The sequence below is a fragment of the Lissotriton helveticus genome, chromosome 12, assembly GCF_964261635.1.
Source record: "Lissotriton helveticus chromosome 12, aLisHel1.1, whole genome shotgun sequence".
In the NCBI taxonomy this organism is placed as follows: Eukaryota; Metazoa; Chordata; class Amphibia; order Caudata; family Salamandridae; genus Lissotriton; species Lissotriton helveticus.
The window spans coordinates 133,309,711-133,333,551 of NC_136073.1; the positions used below are offsets into that span (position 1 = coordinate 133,309,711).

At 44.4% G+C, this 23,841-nt stretch overlaps 5 non-coding genes across 5 annotated transcripts; all 5 read left to right on the forward strand.

Annotated features, from left to right (window-relative positions):
• Positions 1 to 16,119: 16,119 nt before the first annotated feature.
• TRNAS-AGA (transfer RNA serine (anticodon AGA)) lies at positions 16,120 to 16,201 on the forward strand. Its single transcript has one exon. It is a non-coding gene; the product is annotated as a tRNA-Ser (tRNA).
• Positions 16,202 to 19,057: 2,856 nt separating this feature from the next.
• Positions 19,058 to 19,139, forward strand: TRNAS-AGA (transfer RNA serine (anticodon AGA)). The gene has a single exon. It is a non-coding gene; the product is annotated as a tRNA-Ser (tRNA).
• Positions 19,140 to 20,792: 1,653 nt separating this feature from the next.
• Positions 20,793 to 20,874, forward strand: TRNAS-AGA (transfer RNA serine (anticodon AGA)). Its single transcript has one exon. It is a non-coding gene; the product is annotated as a tRNA-Ser (tRNA).
• A 1,272-nt stretch (positions 20,875 to 22,146) lies between these two features.
• On the forward strand, positions 22,147 to 22,218 carry TRNAH-GUG (transfer RNA histidin (anticodon GUG)). The gene has a single exon. It is a non-coding gene; the product is annotated as a tRNA-His (tRNA).
• A 1,498-nt stretch (positions 22,219 to 23,716) lies between these two features.
• On the forward strand, positions 23,717 to 23,798 carry TRNAS-AGA (transfer RNA serine (anticodon AGA)). Its single transcript has one exon. It is a non-coding gene; the product is annotated as a tRNA-Ser (tRNA).
• Positions 23,799 to 23,841: the final 43 nt, after the last annotated feature.

Here is a 23,841-nt window from a genome sequence, read left to right on the forward strand (position 1 = left end):
TGTTGCATGGGCCTAGTGTTTCTGAGGGGTGTCTTCTTGAATTTAAACACCATTGAGGCCATGGATGGGATGGGATTGTGCAGATTTTATTGTTTTTTGTCGTTTTTTTGGGCCTGCTGGTGTGGCCCTTTGCCCAGGGGTGGTGAGTGTTGCATGGGCCTAGTCTTTCTGTGGGGTGTCTTCTTGAATTTAAACATAATTGAGGCCATGGATGGGTTGGGATTGTGCTTATTTTATTGTTTTTTGTCGTTTTTGGGGGGCTGCTGGTGTGGCCTTTTGCTTGCCCAGGGGTGGTGGTGGTGCATGGACTGAGTGTGCCTGTGGTGTGGTCTCACTCTCTTTGATGTAAACATCATGGATGGCATTGGATTGTGGTGATTTCTGGCTGTTTTTCTGTTTTTTGGGGGTGTACTGTTGATGTGGACTGGCCATGTGGGTGGTGGTGGTGGCCATCTTGAGTGCTGGCTGGTACAGGCAACATGTGCTTGGGGTGTAAGGGGGCCATTTTGAGGAGAGGCAGTGTCTGAGGCCTGCACTTATTTTGCCTACTTTTCATCCCTTATGCCCAGTGGTAGTGAGTGTTGCATGGGCCTAGTGTTTCTGAGGGGTGTCTTCTTGAATTTAAACACCATTGAGGCCATGGATGGGCTGGGATTGTGCAGATTTTATTGTTTTTTGTCGTTTTTTTGGGCCTGCTGGTGTGGCCCTTTGCCCAGGGGTGGTGAGTGTTGCATGGGCCTAGTCTTTCTGTGGGGTGTCTTCTTGAATTTAAACACCATTGAGGCCATGGATGGGCTGGGATTGTGCAGATTTTATTGTTTTTTGTCGTTTTTTTGGGCCTGCTGGTGTGGCCCTTTGCCCAGGGGTGGTGAGTGTTGCATGGGCCTAGTCTTTCTGTGGGGTGTCTTCTTGAATTTAAACATAATTGAGGCCATGGATGGGCTGGGATTGTGCTTATTTTATTGTTTTTTGTCGTTTTTGGGGGGCTACTGGTGTGGCCTTTTGCTTGCCCAGGGGTGGTGGTGGTGCATGGACTGAGTGTGCCTGTGGTGTGGTCTCACTCTCTTTGATGTAAACATCATGGATGGCATTGGATTGTGGTGATTTCTGGCTGTTTTTCTGTTTTTTGGGGGTGTACTGTTGATGTGGACTGGCCATGTGGGTGGTGGTGGTGGCCATCTTGAGTGCTGGCTGGTACAGGCAACATGTGCTTGGGGTGTAAGGGGGCCATTTTGAGGAGAGGCAGTGTCTGAGGCCTGCACTTATTTTGCCTACTTTTCATCCCTTATGCCCAGGGGTAGTGAGTGTTGCATACTTGCATGTCCCTAGTCTTTCTGTGGGGTGTCTTCAATGTAAACATCATGGATGGCATGGGATTGTGCTCATTTTTCTGTGTTTTGTCGATTTTTTGGGGTGTATAACTGAACTGATGTTCCTCTGTCTTCCATTGCTTTTAGGTGCACAAGAAGACTCAATAGAACCACCAGTGCCAGGAAGAAGTCCTGCAGCGGTGTGTGCAGCATAACGTCACGCGACGTCACGTCTGGACACAGAACCCTCTGCAACTCGTGCAACTGCTGCCTGCTGACCTGCTCTGAAGAAGATGGCCCCAAAAAAAGTAACCCGTAGCTCCTCTAGCAAGAAAGGTGCCAGTAAGGAGCAGAAGAAGCAAGTTACCAAGGACACTGGTGTGCCGCCCGCCCCTTTTTTTGGGAGTAAAAAAAAAAGTATGCCTGCAGCAGCTGCAGCGGGATCTGCTGGGGACCAAGCTGGCAGCAGCACCCCCGCTCCATTGGGCTCAGTGCCACCACCACCACCACGCCAACTTAAGTCCAAGCCCTTGAGTGCTGCAGAGGCAGCCAGTATACTTCTTCAATCACCATCGACCAGTGATGTTGGCTCATCGCAAGAAAGCAGCAGCAATGTCCCTCAATCAACACAGGTTGTTGTAGCTCATCTGACGAGTGTTGAACAACCACAGCCGCAACAACAATCACATGTGCAAGTACAAGCCCAAGTACATGTGGAAGGAGAGGCAGCGCAAGGAGATGCGCAAGCAGAGGTGCATGGAGGGTCACAACAAGTGCCCACAATAGTTGTTCCTCCCGAAGTAGGGGCACATCAGGAAATCGACAATCAAGGCGAGGTATCATTTGAGGAAGCCACTCCTCCTGATGATCCTTCATTGTCTTCCACACCCCTAGCAAGGAAGAGATCAAGGGTGGTGTCTACATCCTCTTCAAGCACACCTCCTTCTGATGATACGGATCAAACTTGGGAACAAACAAAGGTAGTTAAGCGTAAAAGGAAGCTCGTCCAAAGTCTCAGAGTTATGGAGTGTGATGAGTCTCAACAAGAAGTGGCGGATACTGCTGCTGATGAAGACTCTGCCAACGACGACCCAGTCATCATAAAGGTCACTGCAGCCCCAGCGGGCATGCAGCAAACAGACATTTTGACCCTAGCCCGAAGAGCTGCTGAGCGTGATGATGATGTTGTCGATGAGGAGGCAGTGGAAACACCACAATCATTGGAGTTAAGTAGTACACCAACTCGTCCCGCTTCCATATTTCTTTCTGGCAAGAAGAGACCTCCGTCAACCTCGACCTTAATTAGTGGCGGTGAAAGTGCAAAACGTACAAAAGTTGGGCAATCCACATCCTCCACTTCATCTGGCATTAGCTTCATGACCACCACCACCAGTATCGCCGCCTCCTCCATGTCCCACAGACACTTCAAGTCCCCAGTTTGGGACTTCTTTACTGTTTGTCCAAAAAATCCAAAGTTTGCCATTTGTACCCTTTGTAAGCTTGCAGTTAGTCGTGGTAAGTCAGGTACCAACTATGGTACCGGCGGCCAGAGAGGTCATCTTGAGAGAAAGCACACTGTCAAATGGTTTGCGCACCTAGATGCGATCAAGAAAGGCCAAATTCAAGGAAACGTTGATGTTTCATCTGATGATGACGAGCAGGAAGAAGACGTGTCAAACACTTCCCTTACACCCAGTACCCCTGTCAGCAGCACACCCAATGTGAGGCACACTAAGAGTGTTGGAGCGAGTGAGACACCAACGCACAAAAGTTCACCAGCGAGCAAAATTGGGTCAACGAAGTCATTATCAGCCCGTAAATGCTTGGTCCAGGGCAACATTAGAACAATGCTTACTTCAGACGTGCCATATGAACGCAACCACCCACTGACGCGTCTGTATAACACTAAGCTGGCTAAAATGCTAGCTGTGGACCTTCTACCTTTTTCTTTTGTAGAAGCGGTAGGTTTTCTTGAATTAGTGGCAACGCTCTGCCCTAAATGGAAGGTTCCGAGCCGGTTCTATTTTGCCAGAGTTGCGGTTCCAGCACTACATGAAGATGTGCTGCAGGCGATTGGGGCAGCTTTGCAGAAGAGTGCTGTTCACACAATACATCTGACAACAGACATGTGGACCAGTGGCGCAGGCGCTGATTACATGTGCATCACTGGACACTGGGTCTCTTTTTCAGGTGTTTTAGCAAAGCTAAACGCAGGTGTTGACCCGGACAAAGTTTTCAAAGCTGCTCGGAAGCATGCAACACTAGCCATGTTTGGCTTGGAGAAAAGTCACACAGCAGAAAACCTTTTGGAAGAGTTTAACAAAAAGGTCTTGAAAATGCTATCCCCCCTAAAACTCAAGATTGGTTATGTTTCCACGGATAATGGCGCCAATGTAGTAAAGGCCATGCAGAAGGGTGACCATGTTAGAGTGCCGTGTTTGGCGCACTGTATCAACCTGGTAGTTCAAAAATTCTTGAGTGATAAAGACAGTACAGCGTTCGAGGTAATGGCCACCTGCCGCAAAATGTGCAACCATTTCAGCCATTCTTTTAAGGCCCGGAAGCATCTGCGGAGACTGCTATTTCAACGTGGAATGCCAGTGAAAGTACTCATCCAGGAGGTGGCAACACGTTGGAACTCAACCTTCTACATGCTTGAGCGTCTGTATGAGCAGTCTACGGTACTCGATCACTATTTCTTCACAGAGGGTACATCTCAGAAGGAGGACCTGCGGATGAGTGCGGCGCAATGGGACATAGTTAAAAGCCTGACAGACATGCTTCGTCCTTTTGAGTTCTTCACGCGTGCAGTCAGCCAGGAGGACTGTAATTTGGGAAAAGCTATCCCATTGTTGTGCATGCTGGAGCACCAACTGATGGCGGTGTCTTCTGAGTTTGAAAAAGATGTACAAAAAAAAGACCATTTTATTTTGTCTGAGAAATTATTAGAGCGCCTACGTGGTGATGAACGTCTTCAAAAGATCAAGTCAGATCAGCATTACATTTGTGCTACTATTCTGGATCCACGCTACAAAAAGGCGCTGGCAGGCGAAGCATTCTTTCCTTTTGCTGATGCAGATGTTCAAAAGTACAAACATTGGTTAGCCTGGTCAGCCAAGAGGTTTGAAAAAGAACGGCAGGTTATTGAAGGAGAAGCCAGTACATCAGCATCAGCATCAGCATCAGCAGGCCATCCCCAGTCACAAGAATCCACTTCTGCACCTGTGGCTGGGGCACAAGTGACCTCTCAGCCGTTAAAGACACCGGCAACTGGATCATCTGCACCACACACAACAAAAACAGTGGCTGTTGTAGTGGATTGGCTAAGTTTGCTTGGGTATGGTTCTCGAAAAAACGTCACAGCCACAGCAAAAAGTAAGCAAAGTGGAGGAACCGTTGCTGACCTTGAGTCGATGGTGCAGGACTATCTGAATGACTCAACAGTGGTCTTTCTTAATGATGAGCCATTGCAGTATTGGCATGGCAAAAAACAATTGTGGCCACAGCTCTTCAACCTGGCTATAAACTATTTGTCTTGCCCACTCGCAAGTGTGTCTTCTGAACGTGTTTTCAGTGCTGCTGGTGGCATTGTAACTCCCAAACGGAGCCGCCTCTCGCCCAAAAATGTGGAGCGGCTGACAATGATCAAGATGAATCAGCACCTCATACCACCAGATTACAAAGTACGAGAAAGCACGCCGCATGAAGACGAGGAGGACGGCAACGTAGATGAGGGGATTTGTTCTCTGTTCGGTGTCACTGACCTCATCCAGCCTGAATTCGCAGAGTATGATGACGAAATCTTGTTCTTATTCCCTGACACCGAGCCCTGAAAATGAGACAATCAATCAAGAACTTTCTTTTTCGTCCTTATTCACTTTTATTCCTGTGTGCTTTGTGTCTCTCTTTCTTTGTTTTGCACAGTTAATTTAATTCAAACTTTAATCACCTAATCCCAAAAACAAGACCATCATCAGAACTGTCTTCACTTGTTTGCTTATTGATTTGAAGGTGCCGTAGTCTACATTCCTCAGGTTCACAAGTTCTGAAGAACATGCTCCTCTATCCTCCTCCTCCAGACTGCGATTTCCCTCCAAGCAGAGTGCTGGATTACGCCCAATGAAGAAAGACTCAGCACTTGTGGGGGTGTTGTACTTCTTTGCGGGTCAGTTGACGGATTTGGGCCCATTGCTGTGAAGCTCTAATAATGGACAAAAGTGTTTTGGACCAAATATGAGGTGGAAATTTCTTGGCGTTTTTGCTGACTTGCTTGCCTTTGAGGTGCTCTTTGGCGGGGTTCCGGGTGTTTGTGGGTAATTTTTGGTGTCTGTCGAAGCACTGATGCGACATTCTAATCTTGATTGCATTTGCTTTTCAGGAAATCCGTGGTGGAAAACAGGAGTTATGATGATTGATGATGATGACCTAGCTGAACAGCGCCGCATTTGGACCGAAGGCCGAGAGATATTGTAAGTATGAGATTTTGCTTTTTCGCTGTTTGGGGGTGTTGTCGGGTGCTTTTTTGCGGGTGGGTTGGCGGGTCTTGCCTGGGGCATTCCTGGGAAGGTCTAATACCGGATAGAAGTGTTTTGGACAAAATCCATAAGGAACAGCCTTTTTTTTACTATTTCTTCTGAAATCTTGCTCAATGTAGCGTTTTGGGGGGCTTCCTGCTGTTCATTGGTGGGTTGCAGCCGGGGTCTCTGTCTTGTCGAAGCACTGCTGCGACAGTCTAATCTTGATTGCATTTGCTTTTCAGGAAATCCGTGGTGGAAAACAGGAGTTATGATGATTGATGATGATGATGACCTAGCTGCACAGCGCCGCGTTTGGCCCGAAGGCCGAGAGACATTGTAAGTATGAGATTTAGCTTTTTCGCTGTTTGGGGGTGTTGTTGGGTGTTTTTTTGCGGGTGGGTTGGCGGGTCTTGCCTGGGGCATTCCTGGGAAGGTCTAATACCGGATAGAAGTGTTTTGGACAAAATCCATAAGGAACAGCCTTTTTTTTGCTATTTCTTCTGACATCTTGCTCAATGTAGCGTTTTGGGGGGCTTCCTGCTGTTCGTGGGTGGGTTGCAGCTGGGGTCTCTGTCTTGTCGAAGCACTGCTGTGACAGTCTAATCTTGATTGCATTTGCTTTTCAGGAAATCCGTGGTGGAAAACAGGAGTTATGATGATTGATGATGATGATGACCTAGCTGCACAGCGCCGCGTTTGGCCCGAAGGCCGAGAGACATTGTAAGTATGAGATTTAGCTTTTTCGCTGTTTGGGGGTGTTGTCGGGTGTTTTTTTGCGGGTGGGTTGGCGGGTCTTGCCTGGGGCATTCCTGGGAAGGTCTAATACCGGATAGAAGTGTTTTGGACAAAATCCATAAGGAACAGCCTTTTTTTTGCTATTTCTTCTGACATCTTGCTCAATGTAGCGTTTTGGGGGGCTTCCTGCTGTTCGTGGGTGGGTTGCGGCCGGGGTCTCTGTCGAAGCACTGCTGCGACAGTCTAATCTTGATTGCATTTGCTTTTCAGGAAATCCGTGGTGGAAAACAGGAGTTATGATGATTGATGATGATGACGACCTAGCTGCACAGCGCCGCGTTTGGACCGAAGGCCGAGAGACATTGTAAGTATGAGATTTAGCTTTTTCGCTGTTTGGGGGTGTTGTGTCGGGTGTTTTTTTGCGGGTGGGTTGGCGGGTCTTGCCTGGGGCATTCCTGGGAAGGTCTAATACCGGCTAGAAGTTTGTTGGACAAAATCCATAAGGAAACACCAGTTTTGGCACTTTTTGTAAGTTAGGGTTCGTTAGGGTTAGCCCTAGCAGCAGGATTGCATGTGTTTCGGGGGGTTCTATTGCAACGCGGTTCTGTTGTTGTAGAGCACTGTTGGAGCGATGCTGGCTATGGATACTTTTGCTTGCTTGCAAGTGGTTTGAATACAATCCACGGTCTGTATTTGGGCCTACTGTTACTTTCAAAGTACGTTTTGTAACCATTTTTCTGCTAGGCATCGTTTTTGGAGATATGATTGGGGTTCTTCTACATTTTTGCGACTGGCTTTAGTAAGGGTCTTGGTGGGAGCATTGCTGGGAAGGTCAAATTTTGTTCTAAAACACAGTAGTACACCTACCTTGAGGGGAAAGATCCGCTATAATATTTTGGCCATACTTATTGATCCTTAAAAAGGTGACTCAGACAGAGCACGCAATTTCAAAAATATTGTACTGTCTATTAGGGAAATCAAAGTGTCACTTTTTGAACCACACAGCGTACATACCTTTTATTTATTTATCAGTGGTATTGTAATAGCACTTCCTGTTTTCCGTTCAATAATTACAGGCCGGGTTTCAGTCAACATCCGCCAGGCAGGCAGTGGACAGGGTGTCTTCTGTCAGTGGTCACCACATTGATGGACGAAGCGTCAGCTGGAATGGAGGAGTGCCGCCAATAAGAGGAATTGTTTGCTGCATGCAACTTACTTACCAAATTCAACAGGACAACTCCAACAACATACGTAATACAGATACAGTATCCATTGTTGTCTTTTATTCTATGAGTGTGACTGCATGTGCTTACCTTTAGTTTGTAACCAAAGATTGTCTGTATCTTCAATTATTGTTTGTCCATGCTCTGCTTTTTTTTTCTTCTCTCAACAAAACCTACCCAAAAAGAAACCCCCATTCCCATCCATTTTACAAACCCTAACCCTCTTCCCCCGGGCTGTGTTGTTTTGCTTGATGTCTGACTAAAATGACATCAATAATTCCACACACTTGCTGGGGAGGATAAGGTCATAGCAGCAACAGGCTGGTGAAGGAATACGAGGATATCTTCTAGACTTACTCAGCTTCAGTACTATATCTTCTAGTAGTAGTAGCCAATGTCAAATAAATTCAACGCAAGTACTAGTTATACTTGCAAGCAAATACTTTACCATTTGTTAGGCTACATTATGGCACTGTTCTAGTGTACTGTCACCTGCTATTTTCTCGATCGTACCGTAACCGTTGTAATGCTACAGTAAGGAGGACAAACAAGGTTTCGTTTTCTTTTTTTCCATAGGCATGCAACTGCCACTGTGTCACACCACTAGTACCACCGCAATGAGGAAATGTCACCCGCCCAGGATTGACAACGTTAATCCCCATTTCACCTGGAGCCAGCCCTGGGCCTAGCCCTAATTTCTAACACAAATTACAGGTAAGATAAGCGTTTGGTGGGAGGTAGTATAATGGAGTATTATTTCGGAGTAGACAAGAGATTGACGGTTGTACTACTAAAGTCCTACGACTGTTCAGGAAAACAAAGTTACTGTTACACCCCCGCCCCCCACCCACCAGACTGAAAAGCAGTAAAAAACAGGTATGGTCAGATAAAGTTGAAAAATATATTTATTTAGCCCTAACAAAATAATCTCCCTCACCCACCCTAACCCCAACGATTGTCTCTGAAACGTCCCAAAACGATCCCAACTCCCAAATCCCACCCCCCAAAAGTCTATAAAAAAAGGGCAAGGGACACTCCACTACTGGAGGGTGCTGGTGCTGGTGCATGATGCGGCATGGGCATCATACTCCTTGCGGAGGGTGGCAAGCTCGGAGCGGAGGCCCTTAACCAAGTTCTTATACCTCAGGACCTCCTGCTCCAGGTTGGACATGCGGACTCGTAGGCGGCGTTGGCGTTCCTTGCAGCTCCTGTGGGGGGCAGCTGGTATTTCGGTTGCTTGGCGGTGGCGGTCGTCTTTCTTAGCCCGGCTCGGTCCCGCTGGCTTAGTCACGGAGGAGGATGCAGTGGTCACAGTCGAGGATGTTGCCCCGCTCGACTGCGTGTCCTCCTCCTCCTCCAGGGCCACCAGCCGCCGATATTCGGCGACTGTGGCCTCCAGCCTCCGTTGCCGGGCCAATCTAGCCTGCTCCCTCCTTGTTGTTGATTTGGAAGGAGCAACTATATGAAGAAAGAAAGACATAGTCTGTAACCAATGCTCCTTATTAATAACACAAAGTGATTGAGCCGAAAGTTGGGTCACAGAGTACAAGTAGCAAATTGAAAGCACAGTACATAACTATTGAGGACAGTATCTATGTAACCTCCCACTTCTGCATCCTTGCTCTAACAGTAGTGGTAGTTTAATGAACTAATTCTACGACCACTATGGACTTCCATTACAGTCGACTATGACAGTACACCAGTCTTATTCTTCTTCTTCTCTCTTGTTTAGGGAAATGGGTACGTTATCTTATGCAAGCCGGCAGAATGACATGGACACAGCACAGTGAACTTGCACCCGAGAAAAAAAGTTGCACACCATGATGAGTGAGACAGACTTGCGTTACTGTACCGGTCCAGTACATGCAGGTGGTGAAGCTATTACTTTTCTATTACGGGTGGCACTGAGAATACTCTGTTACAAGGGCTACTGCTTAATTAATTTACCTTTCACCCTACAGTGCAAATGAGTACTAGAAAAGGAAACTGAAGAAGCTAACTAATTTGATTATCTATCACTTCACATGGGACGTATTTAATGACAGATGAGATGACTTTAGGTGCTTTGCTTAATATTGAGTGAACAGTGATACACCCACACATGAATGACGTACTACAAGTAAACTAAAGTTATTAAGAGAGGTACGGAGTGTCCACCGTAATAACCAGATATATGCTGTGAATGCAAACGCAATACAAAGTACTGCTACTATTCATGGTAGTATTGGACACATTTACAATTTCTTTTCCTTGCCTTCCCTGCACTGGAACGGACGTGCGGGTGCGGTGGTACATGCTCTTCAAGGTAACATTTACTTCACCTGGCGACCATCTACTCTCTCTAGATACACATGTGCTATCTAAGAGTCAGAGAATACCATGCTCCAGGCATCCATTCAGTCAAAGTATACGCACACATACAGTTTCTGTTTCACCCACCCAGGCTGCTGTCCTTCCACCCATCCTTGCTTCATCATTGACCCAGCCATGCACCATACCATATTCTTTCCTTCCCAGCCACCTCGGGGGCCAAGCAAACACATATCGTTATTCTTTGCCAGCCATCATACAAGTTCGCGTCCCACTTACTTACACCCTTCTTTCGCTTTTCGTTCATCCCATCCATCACGTTCGTCTAAGAACTTATTGGGATTCTTCTCACCAAAAACTTCACAGCTAAGTCGAAGTACATTTCGAGGAGGCTACTACCTGGTTGATTTGTAATTGTAATACACCCGTGCAGAAAGCACACTATGCAGTCTTCAATCTCAATAAGTAAGGAATATATAGCTTACCTGTTTCCGCCACCACCGTTTGATCCCCCACAGGAACGTCCGCCAGCTCTTCTACCGCCGCCTCCTCCCCAGAGGCCTCCGAGTCCTGGTCCAACACAGCCACCTCCACGCTGGCCCCGTCACCAGATGTTACACCTACAAAGTACATTTAAGAATGTTAGAATACACCACTCACTACTATATAATATTTGGTCTAGGAGAAATGTTAAAAAAACAGAATACAATGTAATAATTTGTGACTGTCTACTCCATAGTAAAAATTTCCCATTTTCCAGGGAAGGCTGTTGTCTTGCTGCACTTTTATGCACAACTGATGAATGCTTGCTTTTGATTTTTAACACGCACCACTTTTTCTCCTAACAGACAGAAGCTTGACTCCTGAGTCCTAAGAACACGACCAGGATCAAGTTCAAACCAGGTGAGAGTTCGGCTCGACCACAAGAAATGTGTCCAATTAATCGTCAGCACTAACCACTTTTCCGTTTACAGTTAAATAGTTTTATGACAAAGTAGATTTTAATAAATGTGTTTACTTTTAATAAAGCTTTTAAACTTAAATAGACTCTGTGGTTTTTGTTCCTCTAGACTAGAGTGGATGAGCTAAAGGTTTTGGAATTTTTGCAAGCATGAGTGCCTCTGACACTTCTTGACTGTGCTGTGACTCCGTACTACTCTCTTGTCCTGCGTACGATAATCTAGAGATCATTGGGGATCTATAATCGGTGACTTCGGGAGCTGAATGACTCTGCCACACTATCTAGTCAGTAAGGAGACAGTGCATAGAGGTATTGCTGAATATAATGGGAGTCCAATGGAATTGCCAAATGTCCAATCTTAGTTAGCTACACAGACAGACTAATAAGAATAGTCTAGTAATACCACAGGGAGTCATATTCGAGGCAGGATAAGAATGTATATCCAGTCTACAAGAAGATCAAAGACGATTTAGAAAAAATCGAATGAGGAACGCTAGGAAAAAATAGGTACTGTTTATTAAAATGTAAACTTACTGGGGCCAGCAAAGGAGCCCTCGCCTGCCCGATCCTGGCCTGCATCCTCAGCACCCTCCTCCTGTGTCCTCTTGCCCTTGGGGGGAGCTGATGTACAACATGAAAGAAAGAAAAACCAGAAAACATGGATGAGATTTTTCAACCAAATCAAACATTTCAAAAGAACAATAACAACATATTTTGGAAAAATAGCAAATAGATAGACAACTATTCCACGGGATCTATCTCATGTGGTATACTACGTTATTCGTATTGCCTGATTTGCGGAACGTTGACTTAGAAAGTTCCTATGTAACTCAATAAACAGACTACTAAAGAGGTTTGCCTAGGCCTGGCACTGCAGGCAGCAGTGCGCAAAACGTGACAGACAAAGTCCATCCTGCTTGCAGATCAGTGAATACTCAAACTATCAATCCACCCGCCACCACCGCCACTATTTCTTCTTATAGCCATGTGACTGTCTAAAGGAAGGACTGGACTTCAGTCTGTTGGGGCTGATTTAGAAGTCCCTTGCGGAAGTTGCGGCTGATTTTCCTCCATTGTTGCGTGCCTTTTCTGACGCAGCGGCAGAACAAAAGACTCGCCATGGTGTTGGTGCGGCGTATATATTAAAAAAAAAAACACATATGGGCATATGGGCGATGCATCACGTTGTAAAGCCCTGCGCCATCAGGGGGCGTTCCGGCGCAAGGGAGGGCGTACCTGCGCAGGAACGAATCCTAAAAGTGGCTGAGGGAAATCTACAAGATGTCAATCAGTCACTTTTAGGACAATGATGCATGACTCAAACCCTGCGCGCTTGAAGCCGACGTACGGCTTGATGCAGCATTGGGGAGATAGGGTACCCCAGAGCATTGCTGGAGCTGCGCCATCGTTGCCACGCAACTCCAGCAATGCGCTGCCTTTACGGCACAGATGCGTAAGGCTTCTGTGACGTTTTGGGCCAATGGGTGGTGGTGGCATGGCACACAATTACTGCCGCATCCCTGCTACTTTGCAGGGATGCGCCGGTAATTGAAAATATGACCCTTACTGTCTAGCATTACGCAGTTCTTTTCTTTACAGTACACTCATACATAATTTCTCAGGCCAATGAAATGCTTCTGAACACAACATACAAAACAAAGAAGCATAGTAGCAAGCAAGGCTACTGAGAAGGAGAGCAGTGCACCTGAAATGCATAGAAGATTTTGAAATATAATTTACCTCAATGTAATCGGCAGCATTATTGCTCTTGGTAAAGAACAAAGATTTGCAAATAACAGAGCAGGATAAAACAGAGTAGTAAATGTACTACTACTACTACTCACCAAGCCCGGGGACCTCTACGCCGAGCGCATCCAGCAAGTCCCGCTCCCGGTCCATGACATCGGTCCAGCGGTGGGTGGCCTGGTTATATGTGCGCCGGACCCTAGAGATCTTGTACATGGCCCGGCACACCTTCTCCCACCGCTTGCGACGCTCCCGGATGCCATAGCCGGTCGCGATCTTGCCGCCTCCCAGGATCGTCTTGGGGAGGCGGCGCTGGACGTGGAAGATCAGTGCTGCCACTTCCTCCGCGCTGAAGATCTCCCTCGGGACCACTTGCTCCCCCTTAAACGCCCGCACGGGAGCCGGGCACGGGGTGCGGGACCCTTCCCCTTCTCAGGGTGCTTCCCGGCTCCCTTTACCATGGTCTGGGCAGAAATAAACTTAAATGATAAAGAAGAAATAGAATAGTGAAGAAGAAAAGAAAAGAGTTTAAAAAAGTAGTTTAAAAGTAACTAAAAGCTGCAGAAAACACAAAAATATAGAGGTAGAAAAATAGAGGGATAGATAATAAGTAAAATTAGATCAAAAAAACTTCAAACAAGCAAAGGATGGCAGAGATTGAGAGAGGATAGAGAAAGCATGCCCAGAACCATAGCAATGAATGAGAAACAAGATGGCCGCGCCCGTTCACGACCGCGTGGGTAAGTTCGCGCGAGATTTTCCTTGCGAGTACGCGCGAAATTGTACTAGCGAGCAGCAAAACTTTGCGAGATTACACATAGCGGGCGGAAACGGAATTACGTCACGCCAACAAGATGGCCGCGCCCGTGTACGACCGATAGGGTAACTTGGCAAACGTATAGCTAGAAGCGCCTCGCGAACACGCGCAAGATCACGCGAACATACACGTCGCAACAAAAACAATTTTGTATTCGCACGTATTCGCGGCTTCCGAAATCGATCTCGCACGGATTCGCGCCCCAAAAAACGCGCGAAATTGCAGAAAAAACGATTTTAGCTAAACTGAAAGCAATGAGCAGGTGCAAAAGTTCAAACTTAACATTAGTAACATTCAAGGTAGTGCTTCCTGATGGGCCCCTCCAGAGTTTGCAACTATTCTATGACCCTGCTATGACCCAAACAGCAGGCTCATAGAATAGCACCATAAAGGTCCTGTGAAAAAAAAATTTCACTGCAACAAAAAGCAAATTACAGATAAGGAAGGAAGCAGGTGCCAGCCAGACTGGAACTTTCAAAATTACTGACACATTAATGAAACACAAATTAATTGATGGCAGTTGAAGAAGGGCAGGTGTGCTTGCTTTTTTCAACCACCATAATCTACAGTGATAAATAAACCTAATAGGTGCCAGTGAGGATGTACCAGAGGGTGGCATGGGTGTCCCAGAGGGTGGCAGTGGTGAAACAGAGGGTGCTGTGAACCTGTGATGATAAACCAGACGTAGAAACAACATAGTCGCGGCCGTTGCGAGCCGAAAAGTAAGTTCGCAATTGCGAACTTGTCCCAAAATCGGCGCGAACACGCGCCAACACAAAAAACGGAAAAATCCGCAAATCCGCTAGAGTTCGCGGATCTTCGCGGATTGCGAATCCGTAAATCCGCAAGTTCGCGTACGCGAGATCCGCTAGATCCGCCCATGCTTAATAAATTCTCCATGTCACTGTATGTTATTGAGCCCAAGTAGCTCGCCGTGATCGTATAGTGGTTAGTACTCTGCGTTGTGGCTGCAGCAACCTCGGTTCGAATCTGAGTCACGGCATTGTGGTTGGCAATGTCACGGCAGTTGTTTTTTTCTTTTACAGAATTACCAAATGTACCAGTTGTTTTTGTAAAATGTCTATTAAAAACAGATCCTTTAAAATATTTAAACGATCTAACGACAAATTATTTAAACACACATGATTATAAGATGTAGCTATATTGTACCTACTGACATAAATTATCGTTCGTGAACCTATTTGCGGTGGGGGGAATGGAGCTCTCCCCCATGCCAATCAGAATGCAGATGAATGCAGTTGCAGTTGAGTGACCTGTGTTGTGGCTGTCTAGAGGGAATGCACAAATGTAGCTGTCTCGCAGCCCAATCCAGACGTCAATTGGAGACAGGTTTTCAGGCAAATAGAGCAGTAAGTGCAGAGAAATGCTCACTCTCTAAAAATGGCATTTATAAAATAGTAAAGCTAAATCCAACCTCACCAGTAAATAGGATTTATCAATAAATAAATAAAGCTTCTCCTCTCTGATATGGAATTACCCCCAAAAAGTATAAGGCAATACCCAATGCTAACCTATGAGAGGGGCAGACCTCACAGTGTTGAAAAATGTAATAGACTGTTTGGTACTACCAGGACATGCAAACTACCACAGTACATGTCTTACCTTTTACTTACATAGCATGATGCCCCTAGGACTACCTAGGGCCTACCTTTTGGTTAATTATATGTAATAAAATTGGAGTTTAAGGCTTGGCAAGTAGTTTTAAATGGCAAGTCGAAGTGACAGTACACTGCAGCACAGGCACTGCAGTAGCAGGCTTGAGACAGGTTTGAAATTCTACTTCTTTGGGCGGCACAATCAGTCCCTGGGTATATGGTATACCACTTTACAAGGGGCTTTCAAGTCAATTAAATCTGGCAGTAAGGTATACTCCAATTACACACATGATTAGGGAACAAGCACGTGCACTTCAGCACTGATTAGTAGCGATAAAGTGATCAGAGTCCTAAGGCCTACAAAAAGATACAGCAAAATTCGTAGGTGAAAAGCAATAAGGTAGGGTTGAGGCCACCTTAAGAATGCAAGGTCTAACAAAAACAAACTAAGGATAACATGAGTAAAACATCAGGTTTCTCTACGGCATTTGGTGAGACAAGTGTGCCTTCTTTTATCTTCCTTAAATGCAATCTTTCCCTGACCCCTTCATTATATAGCTCTTCAAGTAAAAAAGATAAAGCACTTACAAAGGAGCCTCAAATACTCAAAGATGGTAGACTTCTGTAATATGGGCCATAGACTAAAAGCAGCACGAAAACAGAGTGCAATAGGGTCCCAAAAACTTGAGTGCCACATGAGAGTATGCATGAAAGCCTATCCTTTTCCAAACTAGAGATATACTCATGCAATTTTTGTTTTTAGGAGAGAATGTGCCTGCTGAAAAAAACATTATTTTAAAAAAGTGCATTGCAGAATACCAGGAATTTGCTGTGGCACACCTTGAAAACTTCCATACAGATTATTTGCACAAAACTTACAGTCAGTTGTTGTGGCCGAGTGGTTAAGGCGATGGACTAGAAATCCATTGGGGTCTCCCTGCGCAGGTTCGAATCCTGCCAACAACGAGAAACTTTTTAACATCGGCTACAATTTCAGAAGTTAACCTTTAGAATTTCTTCCATGTCAGTTTTATAAATAGGTGGCTTATTTTGGTGTCACTATTGCCCTTTCACATATTTATTATCGCTACCCCTTTCATATCTTTGCTATAACTCTCGTCCTACATTAGCGCTGGTGCAAACACTTCAAATTATTATACCCTGGCTCTCTCAGTCATACCATTCATGCACTTGAAACTTACTTTACCAATAAAAGAAGCAAATAGAAAAATAAAACAAAAGTGCTTGCTGGATTAGGCAAACACACTTCATAAAACTGCATTTTCTTTTCTATTCTCCCCATGTTACAAGCTTAACTGCTCCCTGTGTAATTTCTCTTAGCCTGCTGTCACAGGAAGAGAATTTTATCTACAGGCTCTTTCCGTGTTTTTTTCCTAGTCTTTCTTTTCCTTTTCTTAGATTTGTAACTGTTCCTTTATTTGCTCTATTTAGGCGCCATTAATCTCATTTGAGCTCCTTGTACCTGCTGCTGTTTTCTCCACACCTCATACTGCCTTTTCCCTCTTTCTCTCTTTCTCTGAGGTTGGTGGCTACTTTCCAAAGCTTCTGATGCCCCAATGTTCCTTCATCTTGTTGTCAGACGTGAATTGGAAAAGCAACCAAATTAAGAAGCCTTTACCACTCATACATGGCAGAGGTTTATACTTTAATTCAATGAGCTAAGAAAAGCGTGTTGTGGGGCCCCTACGAGCCATGGTGCTTGCTTCATCATAATTAGGCACGCAGTCATTAGCCACAGCTCTGATCATGGGTCACTGAGGTCAGTTTCAATAATTCCTCAAAAACCTAACCATGCAGTCCTCCCTAACTGTGTAGTTATCTTGCTTTACTGCTGTTTGTGTGATTAGCTGGGAGGAGCTCACGGCAGCATCCTCCCTATAAAAGTGTAGATGGACCGCTCCTTAACTTTTTCTTGCTTCACATACAGATGGCTTGAGGAGGTACAGGGGAGATGCAGGTCTACTAGACAGAATAGAAGATCTGCGCCAGGTAAGTTTCTCTGCATTGGTGTCCCATCACAGGCCCACAAGTGTATGTGTGATCTTTGACTCTTGTCAGTTCACAAGCAGGCGGCCAGGAAACAGTTTCAGCCTATCAACCACTGAGGAGACAAAGCCTTTGTATAAGGAATGAGGAAGCAATGAACACATTCAGCCTATCACAGGAGTTCCCTGAGTGTTCCGAATTATAAATTCTCCATGTCACTGTATGTTATTGAGCCCAAGTAGCTCGCCGTGATCGTATAGTGGATAGTACTCTGCATTGTGGCCGCAGCAACCTCGGTTCGAATCCAAGACACGGCATTGTGGTTGGCAATGTAACGGCAGTTGGGTTTTTCTTTTACAGAATTACCAAATGTACCAGTTGTTTTTGTAAAATGTCTATTAAAAACAGGTCCTTTAAAATATTTAAACGATCTAACGACAAATTATTTAAACACACGTGATTATAAGATGTAGCTATATTGTACCTACTGACATAATTTATCGTTCTTGAACCTATTTGCGGTGGGGGGAATGGAGCTCTCCCCCATGCCAATCAGAATGCAGATTAATGCAGTTGCAGTTGAGTGACCTGTGTTGTGGCTGTCTAGAAGGAATGCACAAATGTAGCTGTCTCGCAGCCCAATCCAGACGTCAGTTGGAGACAGGTTTTCAGGCAAATAGAGCAGTAGGTGCAGAGAAATGCTCACTCTCTAAAAATGGCATTTATAAAATAGTAAAGTTAAATCCAACCTCACCAGTAAATAGGATTTATCAATAAATAAATAAAGCTTCTCCTCTCTGATATGGAATTACCCCCCAAAAAGTATAAGGGAATACCCAATGCTAACCTATGAGAGGGGCAGACCTCACAGTAGTGAAAAATGTAATAGACTGTTTGGTACTACCAGGACATGCAAACTACCACAGTACATGTCTTACCTTTCACTTACATAGCATGATGCCCCTAGGACTACCTAGGGCCTACCTTTTGGTTAATTATATGTAATAAAATTGGAGTTTAAGGCTTGGCAAGTAGTTTTAAATGGCAAGTCGAAGTGGCAGTACACTGCAGCACAGGCACTGCAGTAGCAGGCTTGAGAAAGGTTTGAAATGCTACTTCTTTATGCGGCACAATCAGTCCCTGGGTATATGGTATACCACTTTACAAGGGGCTTTCAAGTCAATTAAATGTGTCAGTCAGGTATACTCCAATTACACACATGATTAGGGAAGAAGCATGTGCACTTCAGCACTGATTAGTAGCGATAAAGTGATCAGAGTCCTAAGGCCAACAAAAAGATACAGCAAAATGTGTAGGTGAAAAGCAATAAGGTAGGGTTGAGGCCATCTTAAGAATGCAAGGTCTAACAAAAACAAACTAAGGATAACATGAGTAAAACATCAGGTTTCTCTACGGCATTTGGTGAGACAAGTGTGCCTTCTTTTATCTTCCATAAATGCAATCTTTCCCTGACCCCTTTATTATATAGCTCTTCAAGTAAAAAAGATAAAGCACTTACAAAGGAGCCTCAAATACTCAAAGATGGTAGACTTCTGTAATATGGGCCATAGACTAAAAGCAACACGAAAACAGAGTGCAATAGGGTCCCAAAAACTTGAGTGCCACATGAGAGTATGCATGAAAGCCTATCCTTTTCCAAACTAGAGATATACTCATGCAATTTTTGTTTTTAGGAGAGAATGTGCCTGCTGAAAAAAACATTATTTTTAAAAAGTGCATTGCAGGATATCAGGAATTTGCTGTGGCACACCTTGAAAACTTTCATGCAGATTATTTGCACAAAACTTACAGTCAGTTGTTGTGGCCGAGTGGTTAAGGCGATGGACTAGAAATCCATTTGGGTCTCCCCGCGCAGGTTCGAATCCTGCCAACAACGAGAAACTTTTTAACATCGTCTACAATTTCAGAAGTTAACCTTTAGAATTTCTTCCATGTCAGTTTTATAAATAGGTGGCTTATTTTGGTGTCACTATTGCCCTTTCACATATTTATTATCGCTACCCCTTTCATATCTTTGCTATAACTCTCGTCCTACATTAGCGCTGGTGCAAACACTTCAAATTATTATACCCTGGCTCTCTCAGTCATACCATTCATGCACTTGAAACTTACTTTACCAATAAAAGAAGCAAATAGAAAAATAAAACAAAAGTGCTTGCTGGATAAGGCAAACACACTTCATAAAACTGCATTTTCTTTTCTATTCTCCCCGTGTTACAAGCTTAACTGCTCCCTGTGTAATTTCTCTTAGCCTGCTGTCCCAGGAAGAGAATTTTATCTACAGGCTCTTTCCGTGTTTTTTTCCTAGTCTTTCTTTCCCTTTTCTTAGATTCGTAACTGTTCCTTTACGTGCTCTATTTAGGCGCCATTAATCTCATTTGAGCTCCTTGTACCTGCTGCTGTTTTCTCCACACCTCATACTGCCTTTTCCCTCTTTCTCTCTTTCTCTGAGGTTGGTGGCTACTTTCCAAAGCTTCTGATGCCCCAATGTTCCTTCATCTTGTTGTCAGACGTGAATTGGAAAAGCAACCAAATTAACAAGCCTTTACCACTCATACATGGCAGAGGTTTATACTTTAATTCAATGAGCTAAGAAAAGCCTGTTGTGGGGCCCCTACGAGCCATGGTGCTTGCTTCATCATAATTGGGCACGCAGTCATTAGCCACAGCTCTGATCATGGGTCACTGAGGTCAGTTTCAATAATTCCTCAAAAACCTATCCATGCAGTCCCCCCTAACTGTGTAGTTATCTTGCTTTACTGCTGTTTGTGTGATTAGCTGGGAGGAGCTCACGGCAGCATCCTCCCTATAAAAGTGTAGATGGACCGCTCCTTAACTTTTTCTTGCTTCACATACAGATGGCTTGAGGAGGTACAGGGGAGATGCAGGTCTAATAGACAGAATAGAAGATCTGCGCCAGGTGTGTTTCTCTGCATTGGTGTCCCATCACAGGCCCACAAGTGTATGTGTGATCTTTGACTTCTGGCAGTTCACAAGCAGGCGGCCAGGAAACTGTTTCAGCCTATCAACCACTGAGGAGACAAAGCCTTTGTATAAGGAATGAGGAAGCAATGAACACATTCAGCCTATCACAGGAGTTCCCTGAGTGTTTCGAATTATAAATTCTCCATGTCACTGTATGTTATTGAGCCCAAGTAGCTCGCCGTGATCGTATAGTGGTTAGTACTCTGCGTTGTGGCCGCAGCAACCTCGGTTCGAATCCGAGTCACAGCATTGTGGTTGGCAATGTCACGGCAGTTGGGTTTTTCTTTTACAGAATTACCAAATGTACCAGTTGTTTTTGTAAAATGTCTATTAAAAACAGATCCTTTAAAATATTTCAACGATCTAACGACAAATTATTTAAACACACATGATTATAAGATGTAGCCTTATTTTTGTTTTTAGGAGAGAATGTGCCTGCTGAAAAAAACATTATTTTTAAAAAGTGCATTGCAGGATATCAGGAATTTTCTGTGGGACACCTTGACAACTTTCATACAGATTATTTGCACAAAACTTGCAGTCAGTTGTTGTGGCCGAGTGGTTAAGGCGATGGACTAGAAATCCATTGGGGTCCCCCCGCGCAGGTACGAATCCTGCCAACAACGAGAAACTTTTTAACATCGGCTACAATTTCAGAAGCTAACCTTTAGAATTTCTTCCATGTCAGTTTTATAAATAGGTGGCTTATTTTGGTGTCACTATTGCCCTTTCAAATATTTATTATCGCTACCCCTTTCATATCTTTGCTATAACTCTCGTCCTACATTAGCGCTGGTGCAAACACTTCAAATTATTATACCCTGGCTCTCTGTCATACCATTCATGCACTTGAAACTTACTTTACCAATAAAAGAAGCAAATAGAAAAATAAAACAAAAGTGCTTGCTGGATTAGGCAACACACTTCATAAAACTGCATTTTCTTTTCTATTCTCCCCGTGTTACAAGCTTAACTGCTCCCTGTGTAATTTCTCTTAGCCTGCTGTCCCAGGAAGAGAATTTTATCTACAGGCTCTTTCCATGTTTTTTTCATAGTCTTTCTTTCCTTTTTCTTAGATTTGTAACTGTTCCTTTACGTGCTCTATTTAGGCGCCATTAATCTCATTTGAGCTCCTTGTACCTGCTGCTGTTTTCTCCACACCTCATACTGCCTTTTCCCTCTTTCTCTCTTTCTCTGAGGTTGGTGGCTACTTTCCAAAGCTTCTGATGCCCCAATGTTCCTTCATCTTGTTGTCAGACGTGAATTGGAAAAGCAACCAAATTAACAAGCCTTTACCACTCATATATGGCAGAGGTTTATACTTTATTTGAGCTAAGAAAAGCGTGTTGTGGGGCCCCTACGAGCCATTCTTCATCATAATTAGGCACGCAGTCATTAGCCACAGCTCTGATCATGGGTCACTGAGGTCAGTTTCAATAATTCCTCAAAAACCTAACCATGCAGTCCCCCCTAACTGTGTAGTTATCTTGCTTTACTGCTGTTTGTGTGATTAGCTGGGAGGAGCTCATGTCAGCATCCTCCCTATAAAAGTGTAGATGGACCGCTCCTTAACTCTTTCTTGCTTCACATACAGATGGCTTGAGGAGGTACAGGGGAGATGCAGGTCTACTAGACAGTATAGAAGATCTGCGCCAGGTGTGTTTCTCTGCATTGGTGTCCCATCACAGGCCCACAAGTGTATGTGTGATCTTTGACTCCTGGCAGTTCACAAGCAGGCGGCCAGGAAACAGTTTCAGCCTATCAACCACTGAGGAGACAAAGCCTTTGTATAAGGAATGAGGAAGCAATTAACACATTCAGCCTATCACAGGAGTTCCCTGAGTGTACCGAATTATAAATTCTCCATGTCACTGTATGTTATTGAGCCCAAGTAGCTCGCCGTGATCGTATAGTGGTTAGTACTCTGCGTTGTGGCCGCAGCAACCTCGGTTCGAATCCGAGTCACGGCATTGTGGTTGGCAATGTCACGGCAGTTGGGTTTTTCTTTTACAGAATTACCAAATGTACCAGTTGTTTTTGTAAAATGTCTATTAAAAACAGATCCTTTAAAATATTTAAACGATCTAACGACAAATTATTTTAACACACATGATTATAAGATGTAGCTATATTGTACCTACTGACATAAATTATCGTTCTTGAACCTATTTGCGGTGGGGGAATGGAGCTCTCCCCCATGCCAATCAGAATGCAGATGAATGCAGTTGCAGTTGAGTGACCTGTATTGTGGCTGTCTAGAGGGAATGCACAAATGTAGCTGTCTCGCAGCCCAATCCAGACGTCAATTGGAGACAGGTTTTCAGGCAAATAGAGTAGTAAGTGCAGAGAAATGCTCACTCTCTAAAAATGGCATTCATAAAGTAGTAAAGTTAAATCCAACCTCACCTGTAAATAGGATTTATCAATAAATAAATAAAGCTTCTCCTCTCTGATATGGAATTACCCCCCAAAAAGTATAAGGGAATACCCAATGCTAACCTACGAGAGGGGCAGACCTCACAGTAGTGAAAAATGTAATAGACTGTTTTGTACTACCAGGACATGCAAACTACCACAGTACGTGTCTTACCTTTTACTTACATAGCATGATGCCCCTAGGACTACCTAGGGCCTACCTTTTGGTTAATTATATGTAATAAAATTGGAGTTTAAGGCTTGGCAAGTAGTTTTAAATGGCAAGTCGAAGTGGCAGTACACTGCAGCACAGGCACTGCAGTAGCAGGCTTGAGACAGGTTTGAAATGATACTTTTTTGGGCGGCACAATCAGTTCCTGGGTATATGGTATACCACTTTACAAGGGGCTTTCAAGTCAATGAAATCTGTCAGTCAGGTATACTCCAATTACACACATGATTAGGGAAGAAGCACGTTCACTTCAGCACTGATTAGTAGCAATAAAGTGATCAGAGTCCTAAGGCCAACAAAAAGATACAGCAAAATGCGTAGGTGAAAAGCAATAAGGTAGGGTTGAGGCCACCTTAAGAATGCAAGGTCTAACAAAAACAAACTAAGGATAACATGAGTTAAAACATCAGGTTTCTCTACGGCATTTGGTGAGACAAGTGTGCCTTCTTTTATCTTCCATAAATGCAATCTTTCCCTGACCCCTTTATTATATAGCTCTTCAAGTAAAAAAGATAAAGCACTTACAAAGGAGCCTCAAATACTCAAAGATGGTAGACTTCTGTAATATGGGCCATAGACTAAAAGCAGCACGAAAACAGAGTGCAATAGGGTCCCAAAAACTTGAGTGCCACATGAGAGTATGCATGAAAGCCTATCCTTTTCCAAACTAGAGATATACTCATGCAATTTTTGTTTTTAGGAGAGAATGTGCCTGCTGAAAAATACATTATTTTAAAAAAGTGCATTGCAGAATACCAGGAATTTGCTGTGGGACACCTTGAAAACTTCGATACAGATTATTTGCACAAAACTTACAGTCAGTTGTTGTGGCCGAGTGGTTAAGGCGATGGACTAGAAATTCATTGGGTTCTCCCCGAGCAGGTTCGAATCCTGCCAACAACGAGAAACTTTTTAACATCGGCTACAAATTCAGAAGTTAACCTTT